Source organism: Ambystoma mexicanum, chromosome 2q, assembly GCF_040938575.1.
Source record: "Ambystoma mexicanum isolate Mex_15411 chromosome 2q, UKY_AmexF1_1, whole genome shotgun sequence".
NCBI lineage: Eukaryota > Metazoa > Chordata > Amphibia > Caudata > Ambystomatidae > Ambystoma > Ambystoma mexicanum.
In genome coordinates this window covers 1,131,783,327-1,131,797,220 of record NC_090924.1, presented here as the reverse complement: position 1 = coordinate 1,131,797,220, position 13,894 = coordinate 1,131,783,327, and positions in this window count along the sequence as shown.

Genomic DNA, 13,894 nt, shown 5'->3' with positions numbered 1-13,894 from the left:
ATACTCATCCAAACACAATCCAACATTCCATAGTTCACTCTAGCCTCATGCATTCCAGACCAGCATTAATCCATCCTTAAAGCAAAGGACATTAACACACAAACACCGTACCATTTCATACGTGCAGAGCAGTTATAGCAAAAAAGTCACATGTGGTTGGACAGCTTTGTGTGGTGGGATAGCGGTGTGTGTGTGTGCATGTGGCATTTATGGTCGCATAGGTTAAATGTTGACAAGTCTACAACTTCAAAAGTCATTTAGTGTTGGTTTGCTAACCTATTTTTTATTGTAAGTGTGACGAGGGATGACTAGTGGCTAAAGCGCCTATTCATCCCCGCCCTACTACTAAACGAGCAGTGATCCCAATCATAAAAAGTCAAACGGGCATAGCCCGACGGGTATACCTCCTTTGCCCCTTCTGGAAATGTGGACAGGCTATCTTTTTTAGGAAAGTGTGAGCAGATACAGAAGCAATCCAAACAACAATAGAATGGCGGTACCAAACAAAAGAATGTCCAACCCAAGTTTTTATTAAAGTAGGATGTTTAATTAAACACACAAAAATGCATGCCGCTAGTAAAACATTACACACAATAAAGCCCTTTTATTATTATTATCAGGGTATTTATTGAGCGCTGGACTACCTTCAAGAAGCAACAGAGCATTTACAATTATAGGGAAAACAACCTGTTGAGGGGAGAAGAGAAACAGGGGAGTGGGGAGCTAACAACAGAGGTGGGGGAAGGTGGGCTATTTGTCAGTAAGGGATCTGTAAAGCAACCATGGGGAGGGAACGGGGGGATCAGATCACCAGTCTCAGGTAGGGTAGGGTGGGGAGTGGGGAGTGTGTGGTCCTAGGAGTTACAGAGGAGCCATTCACTTTGGGTTAATTGCTAGGGATGCACAGGCATGATTACAGCAGCAGAATGTCAATGGTAATGAATATGTCTTACAAAAGGTACAGAAGGGGGCTTATAGTGAATTGGGGCATTTAAGGCAGACCGGGGGACAGAGCCACTCCAAATACTTTACTTCTTGCAATTTTCCAGTGATCAAGTCAGATTTGAGTTGGCGAGCTGGCTCAAAGGGATTCAACACAGCGATGCAGTCTGCCAAGTGGAAATGGCGTGGGCTTGGTGAAGCTGATTCAGCGTAGCTTGAAAACTGAATCAAATCTGTACATGAGGAAAGTGGAGATTCTGCTTCAGCACTAAACTGGATTAACTGGATCCGTCAAAGCTGTGAAGTTTGACGAACAACAATGGCTTGTGTCTTGAAGAAGCTTGGGACAGGTGACAATGTTCAGGTCAGTGTAGCTCGAAGGCATTTATAGCCGTTCAAAATCAAGGGAGTGTCAAAGGAAGCTCCACTGGATCTTCACAAAGACTCAAAGGCATTTGAAGGGCGCACATACATTTAAAGTGGCTCAAAATTGAGGAGAGCTAAAGGCAGCTTTTTCTGCTGCTAGGGGTACTGTCAGATCCTTCACTGGGTCCCAAGGAACAGTCTGTCTGTCTTTTGCCCTTCCCAGCCAGGTAGGTTGCCAGAGACAATTGCCAGACTTGCCACTTCAGCAGACCATTTAATGGGTACCAGTTCCCAGCTGCAGTTAGACTTTCCTCCGGCAGGTCACTTAACATGTTCTCAAAAAGAGGTTTTGGGGTGTGATTGCACCCTCTTTAGAGGTTCTAATACCAACCATTGGATTGGATTTTTGGTAATCATTTTCCCTGACACGTTTTCAGTGAAGTCCTCTTCAAGTTCTTCCAAGGTTGTTCCAAGAAGATTCTTCAAGATGATACTTAAAGATGCTTCTCTAAAGGGTTTCCAAAGATGATTTGTTTAAGGGGGATATCTGCCACTTTTCCACAGCACCTTGTGAAATGTTTTACTGGTGTGAATGTGTCTTTGGCTCAGAGCTGGACAGGATTGTAAGCTTTCCACAATGCGTGTTGGCATTGTGAGCCTGGCTATTGTGTGAAACAAAGGAGAGCAAACACCTTTTTACATGCTGTGTTGGTCACAGGCAGCCACATTCCATAGACAGAAACATCTGGGAGGAACTATGGGCAATTTTAAATGTGGGCGGATTTTCAACTCTGGCTCCTCTGGTAGCAAACCTCTAGCCTGGTCTTCCTGGAAGGTCTTGAGCTCACCTTGGAACTTCCTGGGGATGAATACAGTGGTATAGGTAGTAGGATACATCTTGGGCTGAAGAATGATTCTTCTGCAAGTCAATCTGCATGAATCTTCATGGTCTACATTTCTCTGCCTGGAACACAGTTACCCTATTCTGTTAATAGAGGGTTGCACGGGGCTCTTAGGTCCAAAAAGGGTGTCATCTGCTCACCAGTAACGATTTTCAGGTTTACTTTGTGCATGATGCTCCTTCTCCTGCACTGAGTGTCGCTCAAGTGGATTATTCATTTATTTAGGGTAGTTTCTGGAGTTCTACTTGTCACGTTTGGATGCTTCAAAGAACATGACATTTGATATTAATGTGGAATGACAGAATGAAACATGACATAATATAACCTGACATAACCGGACCTAACCAGCTAGTATAACAAAACTAGCATTGTGTCAACAGAATACCTACATCCCAACAGATCAACATTGCATACCTTATCCCCATAGCTTAAACATGACAAGGTGGAGCATAACATAAACGGTGTCAAAGCAGGTTAGAGTATAACGAAGATAGCTTTGGCCATCATGGTGCACCCTCATAGCAAAAACATGCCTTATTGTAGCTTAGCAATGTAATCCAGCATAATGGCACCACAAAGGTAGTATGTCCCACACGGTAAAGTTTCATGACATCTTTTTGTAGAAAGGCATGTTGAGTGCAAGGTCTTTTTACATGGGTTTTCCATAGATTAAAAAAAACACTAAGGAAGCATGTCGATACTTTTGTCATCGACCGCCCTTAGCTTGGACTGGTGCATGCTGCAAATATTTCCTACCAGGCTCTCAGCTATGGACCGCAAGGGCAGCAATGCTGCAGCTGTCCACCTGTGCCAATTTCCTTGGGTTCTACATTGACAGAAACCTCTCCTCCAAGGACCACATAGCACGAAGATACAAAGGTATTGGTATCAGCCTTCCCTCCTGTGGAAAATCAAGCCCCTCATCTTTTCAAAATACTTCACATGTGCTGTACACGCCTTGGCCCTTCCCACCTGGCCTCCTGGACATCTTCCGTCAACCACCCTGCCCCTGGCAATGCTGAGAGGTGACCTACATACTGCAACGTGACTCAAAAACATGTGTGATTCTATTCAATATTACCTCACACTCATCGAACTGCACTGGCTCCTGCTGCAAGAATGTATCACCTTCAAATCCTGCTGAATCATCTACAAGACCATCACCCTCAAGTCCCCCAGCTACCTTGCTGAGAAGCTCAGCATCTCTGTGGGCCTGCAATCCACCAAAAGCCAAGATGAGTGCAAACTGAACTCCTTCGCTGTAGAAAGGAAAATACCTGAAGACAAGCCTTCTCTGTCTATGCCCCAAGACACTGGACCCTCCTCCCTGTCAACACCAGACTCAGGCTTTACTTCTACATTTCAAGAAGGAGCTCATAACTTCACTCATCAAGCAATGGCTCCTTCCTAACACCTAGCCCCACAACCCCTCCACTCACCACCCAACCTGAGACTGGGTGATCTGCTTCCCCCAGTTTCCTCAACTGGTTGCTTGTTGATCCATTTCTGCTAAATTGCTTCCCCTTCCCTCACTGATTTTTGGCCAATGCCCCTGCCCCTTTTATTAATCCCTTGACATCTGCTTCCCTGACTGTGTGCTTCCCTCTATGACTTATAAAGCAATCCGTTGCTTTCTGAATTTAGGTGAGTGCTCAATAAACCATAATAATAGTAATGATAATTAGTCCCTCACTCTAGAGATTTTTTATGAAAGTTAATGCATCCATATATGTGCTCGTGAGCAGTGACTCCACGATACAATGTAATATGCCTAGTAGGTAACACCTCAAAGGAAAGGATGGGAACAAAGTAGTCCCAGATAAAAAGGTAACATTAGCACCATAATGACCATTACTCACCCACACATGATCTGTCTAATCCTCTGCTACCCAGTGGAAGGGGATGAAACATAGCATTGCTGGAAACATGTTATGGCGATAATTTACGCGGTGTCCATCTGGATCAACCGACATATCCCTGGAGCCCAATCCAATTTTTAGGCCTGAGCAGTGCAGTTACTGGCTGATCCAGCCTGCCACATTGGGGATTATTGATATTAGCAACCTGAGGCTAAGCCCTGAGATGTGAATAGCTTCCTTGTTAATTATAAAAGGAGCAATGGCATGCTCCTGAATTCCCTTGTAGCAAGAAATGGTAATGGTGATGGCGGCTCTTTGTAGAGCCTGTTTTCCATTTCCATGAGGTGGTTAAAGGCGGCACTCCAGGATGGCGTGGAGTGTAGGTGGCCACCTATTAAGGTAAGTGACAGATGGGGGATTGTAGAAGGTGTGAGTGTGGGATCGAGTAAGGTGGTGGGGAAATGGAGTATTGTGGGGACTCTGCGAGGAAGGTGTCAGCAACAGGATGGAATGCAGGCTTGGATCCTTAGCACATAAGACCAGCACCTTCTTCCAGGCAGCTAATAGAATTAAAACCCATGTTGGCTGAATGAGATGGATATGGGGATGGGTGAGATGGTTGGCATTGAGATGGGGATGGAAATGGTCTAGATAAGAATAAGATGGGGATGGGTGAAATGGGGATGGATGAAATGGTGATGCATGAGAGAGATGGAGATGGATGGGATAGATGTAGATAAACATGGATGAGATAGATGCAGATGGGCATGGAGATCGAGGTGAAGATGGAGATGGGGTAGGATGAGATGGAGACAGATATGGATATAGGAATGGATAAGGAGGAGATGTCTGAAGTGGCTATGGGGATAGATAGATGGATGAGATGTGTATGGATGGTTGAATGGAAGATGTTATAAAGGGACAGATGAATGAATGGTGGAATCAATGGATTGATGGGTAGATGGATGGGTGAATGGATGAATCAGTAGATGGATTGGTAGAAATGCATGATGGGAGGATGGTGTGGTAAGCCAGCAGAAGGAGACGGACCAGATGGTGGCATTTATGCAAGTTTGCTTATTCAAATAATAAATAAAATGCCTTTCCATCCCTAGTGATAAGGTGTCAAACTAACTGAGGTGCTTGTTGTTAGTGAGGTTGTCCAAATAAACAGTCTGTACTCCGTCCAAAACTATCTTATTCTGGCCCTTTCACTAATCAAGAAAACTCTTTGGGCCTCATCACGAGTTGGGCTGTAGCCCTTAAATGCGGTGGTAACAGTATTACAGCCGCATTTAAGGGCTGGCCCTATCATGAGTTGGGGGCTAAATCGGCTGTTTTACCTCCAGCTTTTTTCTGGAGGTGAAAATCCCTGTTTTCGGTGGTATCAAATGGACCCAATCAGGAATGGGGATTTACCGTTAAGGCCCAACCCGTGATCCGGTGGTAATACCACCAGACCGGTCAGTGCTAGGGCTATTACAGTCGGCGGTATTACAGCCGGGAATACAGTCCAACTCGTGATGAGGCCCTTGAATAGGGGGGTCCAAGAGAATGACTCCCTTCTCATGGACAGGCTTCTATAGGCTTAACAGTTCTGTCTTGGGGATGGCTTCTAGTAATGTTATCTATTAGTTCCTTTAATTCTTCAATGGGGATTTCACCCCTCCTCGGTATCTGTGAGAATCCTGAGGGTATTTTCCCGAGTAGACCTCGAGGATCCCTTATTCAGGTAGTATGGGAGGGGCTGGCACTCTCGGATCCCGGCCTTGAGGGTGGACGAGCGAGGGAGGATTACTTGGGTAGGGAAAACCAGGGGTTGTGCTGAGGCAAATGCCCCAGGTGAGACACGCTATGGTACCTGAGAGGAAGGAGAAGAGGACAAGATCCCTAAGATTTTTATAGGTTATAATACATCTGCCTCGCTTCCTCCCATTAAAACTCTCCTTCTCAGATCCAACAACCCCTCTGTACATAATAAACCCTCTAAGGTCCCAAACCCCATTGCACCCAGAAACAATCTCTCACAGAATCCCTGTTATTCTGTTCCCTGCCCGAATATCCCAATCATTCACATACAGTCCCTCGTATCAGCATGAATACTATACATATGACCCACTGCATAAGCTGTAATGGAATGACCAATTTGCATAAGCTGTAAGTATAGAATTATGTCTGTAGTATTTATAATGTACCAACAACTGCTACCATTCCTGTACCTCTGTAACTAAGCTCTTACAAGTAACAGCGCCTCAATGCCCCTGGGCTGTTTGCACGCTATATAAATATAAATAAATACATTCTTATCCACGTCCCTCTTATTAGTCTTACTCGAAACAATTCTGAACGTTCTTTAGCCCATCCTTCTGGTTATTCTTTCCCGAACACCCAGTCTACTCAGATGAAACACTTCCGTTCCCACAACCCCCCTTGTTTATTTCATGATGTTAACCCCGGTCCTCCCCGTTTGCTTTACAAACCAAACCAATCTCACCCTTCTTCCAACACCCTTTCCCCATCCCACCATGTAGGTTATTCCAAAACACTACACCCCCTTTCCGAAACGAACACTTTTGCAGAACACGAAAGACAACGGATTAACCCCAGGCCCATATAGCTATGTCCAAATACAAGGGTAAGGAAAAGTCAGGCAATGTACTGGAATCACACACACCTGACAGCCCTTTCCCTTTCCCACAGGGATAAAAGGTGGCGCACGAGAGCACAGGAGGAGCAAGGCAGACAGCACGCCGTTAAGAGCACACTCAGCAAGGAAGTTCAAGAGAGGAGCAAGTCAGGGCAGACCGAGAGGGTGAAAAGGAGAAGGTCGACCTTGCCATTTCCGACCAAGGCCTCTGAAACCTCGGCAGAGGGAATGATAAGTCTGCTAACACTAGCCAGATTGTCTTGCACCAAATGTCAACGGTACACCAGACCCTCCTTGATTTGTTCGATACAATTTTATGTCACCCAAGGTATACTTGAAGCAGAACTTTGTTTGTTGGATACACCAGGCCTCGAAGGCAAGAGACGTTTTATTGAAAAGAGACTTGGCCCTCGAAGAACCGGACAGGTGATGCGAAACTGTCGGTTCGTGCTTGGAAAGCTCGAATGTGTGCTGTGCTCAGGAAACCCACCTTTTACCATGCTGAAAATGTGGGGAAGCAAGAACCATGGCAATCAGATCCTGACTTATTATTTGTGAACATTTCTTTTTTTATTGAAACCCTATTCCACACTCTTTCTGTAATAAGTTGTAAGGAATTGGCAATAGTTTTATTTTTTTACTTTAGGCCATTTGATTTTGAAACAACGCCACAAGGACTGCCTTATTTTTCATTTGATGGTTGATGCTTGCTCCCATCTTAGATTTAGGTTTAGCTTAGGCATTTTTCCACCCTTCATTTACAGTTTGATAAACACCCTTGAACTGTGATCACTTGTGTCTGTCTTTACTGTTGCCACCATGAGTTCCTTACAGTATTCCATTGTTTTCTATACAACACGTTTCCTTGTTCAACAAATAATGATTTCTTTCCTGCTTCTACTTTGAATCTTGGAGTGTCTTTTTATAAATGTTCATATTTTTCTGGAAGTACGTCGGATAGCTTTCATGGTGTTCCTTACTTGGTTTCACTTATTCCTCTTTAATGGGATGAGTGTAACTGGTCCCTTGGCAGTTTCTACTCTCCTTCCAATATTTGCTTATACTTGGACGAGCATGATTAGTCCCTTAGGAAGGTTCACTCTCTTTCCAATAGTCACTTGTACTGGGACAAATATGATTTGTCCCTTGGTAATCTTTACTCTTGTTCCAATATTTACTTGTACTGAGATGAGGGTTCTTCCCATGGGGTCAGGTACCTACTTCTAGCACAACCTCTTTGGTTGCTCGCTTCTTTTTTCTTCTTCACGTGGCTCTGTGGAGCCCCTCCTGGTACGGTCTCCGTGCTGTTTGAGAACTATCCGGTCTACCCTCTCTGGGTCACACCACAGCCTCCAGGTTATTCCCAGGCACACAGTTCGGCTCTCTGCCTTCTCCTTGCCTTCTTCCTTCTTCTTCATGTGGCTCAGCTGAGCCTTTCCTGGTACAATCTTGGTGCAGTTTGAGCACTACCTGGTCCGCCCTCTATGGATCACGCCACCAACACCAGATTCTTCCCAGGCACACAGCTCGGCTTGCTGCTTTTTCTGTGCTCCCTTCGTCACCTTTACAGCATCCCCTTGGCACAGGGCGTGTTAGCGTCTCCCGACTTCTTTCTCAGCCCCGGTTTGAACTTCCTGGGCTCCGGTGACCCACCTTCTGTTTTTATTAAACTTTGTTTCTTTCGCTTGAGCACTTGTGGTGCCGGTCTATCTTCTTCGTCCCAGTGTGGTTGGCTGCTTCTCATAGTACAACTGGCCTGATGAGGCAAATTCTTGGGGATGTTGCATTAATAGATAGTAACTGGTTTGAAGTGACTTGAGTGGTCTTTAGATACTCTTGTTGATTCCTCATGAAGGGATCTAGGGAGTTCCTTGACGGAACAGGAGTCCTTATCCCAAAGAGGGGAGTTTCTCGCTGTGAGGCCCCGCTTTCCACCACTGCTAGGGGGAATATCACATAGCAGACTAACCTGCCTAGCCTCTCACAGAAGGGCTCCCCTCTGGGGAGAAGAGATAAGAACCTGTGATTCATCACAATGGGTAGATGGATGGATGAGTAGACTGACAAAGGGATGGAGAAAGAAATGAATATCTGGGAATGCTGGTGGGGAGGATGCTGAGTGGCGAGGTGGTTGGATGGAGAGATGATTGAAATATGGATAGATTAATCGGGAGATGGATTGAGAGATGGTTGGGGAGAAGGATGGTCAGATTGATGGTTGGGAAGATGGATGGATGTAGAGATTGATTGGGAAATGGATGGAGAGATGGATGGATGAATGGGGAGATAGATGAATGGGAAAATTGATGGGGTGATGGGCAGACGGATGGATGGATGAATGGATGAAGAGATGGATGGATGAATGTATTGATGGATAGCGGGTGGGTGGGGAGATGGGTAGGGAGGTGAATGTGAATAGGAATGGATAGGTAGAAGGATGGCGATGGGTGGGGTGATAGGGGATGGATGGGGAAATGGAAGGTTGTGAAGAAAGATGGATGGATGGATGCCTGGGGATATGGTTGGATGGTAGGGTATATTTGTATTATTATTATTATTGAGCAGACCTAGCTTGGGAGCAAGTTATGGAGCAAAACCTTGGTAGTGAGGATTTAACAAGTCATCAAAGCATCATAGTACAATATAAGAATGGGGGAGTGCATAAGATAGCCAGAAACTAGGTTACATCAACGCAAGGTGTTGTTGGAAGTGCCAGGTCTTGAATTCTTTCCTAAACTGAAGGAGACTTGGAGTAGTCTGGATTGCCACCAGGATGTAGTTCAAGGGGACTGGAGTCCAGAATAAGAAGGCCTATTTCCTAGGTTTCTCATTGTGAGCCAGTCTAGTTCCAGTCTGGAGATAGTCGTACTGCGAGATGACTGTGTGCCGCACAATGTTTTTAGTTTTCCCACCTGGTAGGCCAAACTAAGGGGTAGATTAGGAGATATTGATGTGGAGGTATGGAATGATGGATGGGGAGATACTGATGGATGGATATATGAGGAGATATGGATGTATAGGTGATTAAGTGATGGATGAACGAAGAGCTGGATGAATGGTGAGATGGGGATATTTGAGCTTTTCTTCAATGTCTTTCAATGCTCAGGTCTTGGACTCAGTCTGTCTCTTAGTAGCTGGATAACTGTCCCATTTCCATTGGTGTACACATGAACCTTTCTTTTCTAATGCCATACGTAAATTCATTTTTTTCCTAAGTCAAATGTTCCTTCTTGGAGGAAGTGTCTAGGTGACCCACTCTGTATATATTCATGCCATTTATCCAGGTACATGCATGCTTTGGGTAAATGGTGAGTAAACATGAAGTGTGCTGGACTTCCTTTAGGAGGAGGTGGCACTTGTCTAGATTGCTCTGTACCTATTCTCACAGGGATAAGACAAGGTATGACTTATTAAAGATCCAGGCTAGTTCCTAACTCCGTCTGCTTCAGGATGCTATTGTGTTTTGCATGGCTGGCGGCATGGCTATGGCTCATTAGGTAACCGCTCTGCCATAGCTAATCAGAGCCTCAGGTATCACCACCTGACCTCCGTTTGACCTTCAGTACAGACATTTCAGTGGCACTCGCAGGTGTTGGCCATATTGCAGATGACTGCTGATTCACAGCCTATATCCCCCAGTTTGCCTCCCACAAAGTAGAGTGGTTTTTCAGCTTTTCAGAGACATGGGTAAGTAAGGGTCAATGACGAGAGACATAATCTGTAGAAAAAAAGCCTATTATAGCTGCCCTACTAGGATAGAGGAGAGTGTGAAATATAAAGCTGGGGAGCAACTGAGTTGAACATTTAGGGTTTCTTCGAGGTACAGGTTTCGACAAGACAAGCCAACCATGGGGCTCTCATCCCAAATATTTTCTTCACACTCATACAGAACACATTCCTCCTAATTCCCAATCAATACTACACTACTCTGGCTGGTGCAGCGGTCTAATATTCTCTTAAATCAGTAGGAAGCATGGATGCACTGCTTTAAACTGCAGTGGCCAACCGTGTTTCCTTTTCCTTAGTCAGATAAACAGTTCTATAGGCAGGGTACTTTGCCTCCTGGATCCTTTGATAATCAAAACAGATTTCAGAAACAAATATTTACCCCAACCTTTTTTCAGACCAAACAATACATAAAAAAACAATTCACTGACACAATTACATGTGTTCACCAAACCACGATTTTCGGTTGGCTCTTCTGCATCTGCTCTGTGCGCCCTCCTCGAGTCTCTGGGTACTCCGGCGACCACTTCCCTCTGAAGAAATCGTCTCTCCTGGGCTCAGAGGGATCAGCGGGAAGTGCACCTGGCTGCCCTTGGACCTGGCTGCTGAGCAGCAGGAATCTGACATCTAAGGCACCAAACTTGTAATGGAAAAATGACCACTGATGATTCCAATGGATTGGTGAACAATGTATTAGTAAAAGCAAAACAGGACAAAAACAAACCAATGGCAGCACGAGGCTTTGACGCAAGTAAGAACCCCTTCTTTCTATGGACAGTTCTCTTATAACCAAAGCAACATATGCGTTTCAATGGAAAGGGTGGTCCAGACAAGGCAAGGAATCCTACTGAAAAAATGTTGCTAGAAGGGAACACAGCCCCACTATACAAGTCTTCAATACTGCTGCATTCTTTCATGTTCCACAGTATTATCAGGGAGCACAGCATATTGTGATACATTTAGTGAAGATAAAGAAGCCTTCGAATCGGTGAGATGTTTCCCCCCTAAGATCGCGTGGACTTCCGTGGGAAGGTTGTTGTTCGCAGATGACCTCCTGCTATTAGACCAGACCGCAGTTGGTTTACAGCGACAACTAAACTAAAGGCACTAGAGTTGTATATACAAGGAAATGGCCTCCGAATTAACCCAAAGAAATCAAAGATCCTGAGACTAGGCCCAACCATTGGTGTTACAAATCTAAGGTGGTTCCTGTCGGGAGAAGTTGTACCAGTGGTCAAGGCCATGGTCTACCTGGGAATAACTTTAAACAACAGTATCCAAGATGGTGCAGGCATCGAAAGACTCAGAAGTAAAGTCACAAATCTAGCTTCCCAAGCACTGTTAATTAAGCGACGATACTGCTCTTTTTCCCTATGACCTCTCATAGACTTTTACAGATTGAAAGTTTCGCCCATTTTGACCTATGCCGCTGAGGCAAACTTTTTTTTTACTCCAGAGGTTTGGAAATTGTTGGAGGGCCTATTTTGGAAAAGAGTGTTGAGCTTACCAACATCTATCCCGATTGAAAGCGTGCGCAAAGAACTGGGTTTGTCTTCACTCTACATTTCCATGGTCTGGAAATCACTGACACTTTACTGCAAATGTCTGCATCCCCAGGAAAGAAGTGGGTTTTTTGCTACAAACGAAGCTATGACAAGAAAACAGATCCCGGCCTTAAACAAATGGCAGTTAATTTGTACAGACATTCTGAACAACATAGCCCTAAATCCGGATAATCTCATGCAAAATCCGCAGAGGATCAAGAGGAAACTCTTGGACTGGGACTGGATAGTCACTTTGGACAGGCTTAGTGCTTTCCCGTCTATAACCCAGGGCAAGGACGAGCATTACTGTAGGGGTACTGTGCACCCGTATCTGGACATATTTCCCTCAAGCACGGAAAGGCATCGCTTTCTAAAATTTCATCTAAACCTCCTTCATACAAGAGAAGTTCTAGGGAGAAAAAATAAAAAGTAGGAGCAATCAAGTTCGTTGTGTCGCTGCTGTGGACAGGCGGTTGAAACTCTACAGCACCTGGTGATGAACTGTGGTTCTTTATTGAGTCTTAGAGAAAAATGGTTGGGGACCACTTTCGAAATCTAAGCACCTTATCTATGCAGGAGAGGTGGTCAATCCTAAGAAGGGGAGGAAAAGTATCCATGACTTTGGCCTTGATGAATTTCGTGAGAGAATTTTTTTTAAAACTGGACACTTAGTTATTTCCCGTTTCCTTGTTTTTATTTTTATTTCTTTTTCCTTCTTTTTTTTATTCTGTTTTATTACTTTTCCTCCCTATATATGGCTGATGTAATGTGTGTTTTCTTCTTTCTGTTAAAAATTGATTTTAAGATGCATTTAAAGTTTTTTTGGAAACTAATTGATGCATTAAAAAATAAAAAATTATACTCCTTAAAGATTCACACACACTCTGAGGCCGGCTACAATGCTTACAGTATGGTGACTTCTGTCTACTAATGCCGCTTTTTCTAAGAAAGCGGGAGTCTAAAACACGATTACATATGCCAAAAGGGAAACACGTCGAAAGTGAGGGATCTGAAGGGGAGCATATAAACACACTTAGCGAAGAGCCTTCATTGCAAAGACATGCACTCTAAAGTCTAAATCCTCACCTCACACAAGCAAGATACAGTGGTTTAAACATGGCAGTTTGCAGTGTCTACTCAATATTATAATGCAGCAATGTTCAGAAGGAGAAAATAACATTTTTAATCTCCAGACCTTCCCCCACAATACCAAACAGGGTGTTTGGCAATCTAGCAGACATTCTGAGTGGGAATTCCTTCCAATGACTCAGCTACAGTAATATGCATGGGCAAGCCAATAGGCTTGGCTTTGAGAATGTTGAGGACACAATTGTACCTCCTACATTTACAATGCCAGGCCTATTGGATTTGCTAATGATTGTTATGTCTCCATCTTTAATGTTTTACAAATAAAGCTTGATGGAAACATATTGTAAAATAGTTTGTTACCCAGATGGAGCTGCTGGGTGTATGGATTATCTGCATGCATGATGGCCCTGACCAATTGGATGTTAAGGAAGGAGGAGTGTTTTGGCTATGCACAGTTGTTTTCTGGATAGGTTGCCTGTTCGATTTCAGCGGATGTAGCTGGTGTGAACCGTGGTAGGTCAGAAGAAGGTCACATACTCTGATTAGACATTTCACTGGTAGGTCTATTTAAGAAAAGGAATACAGCCTGTATTTCCCTATTCTACAAGGTGTCCCTACCCAACAAACCTAGCTAAGGTGCTTGTCAGTCATCAGTGAATGTATAGAAATTAAACTGTCCATTCTATAACCTTAACCAATCTGACCACTAATTGTAACAACTCAAAACAGGAGGGATTCTCCTGAGGTGTGTTGACTTACCCTTCAACCACTTCTCAATAGATGATCTTCAGATAGTTTCTAGTGATTACTTGTATCAGT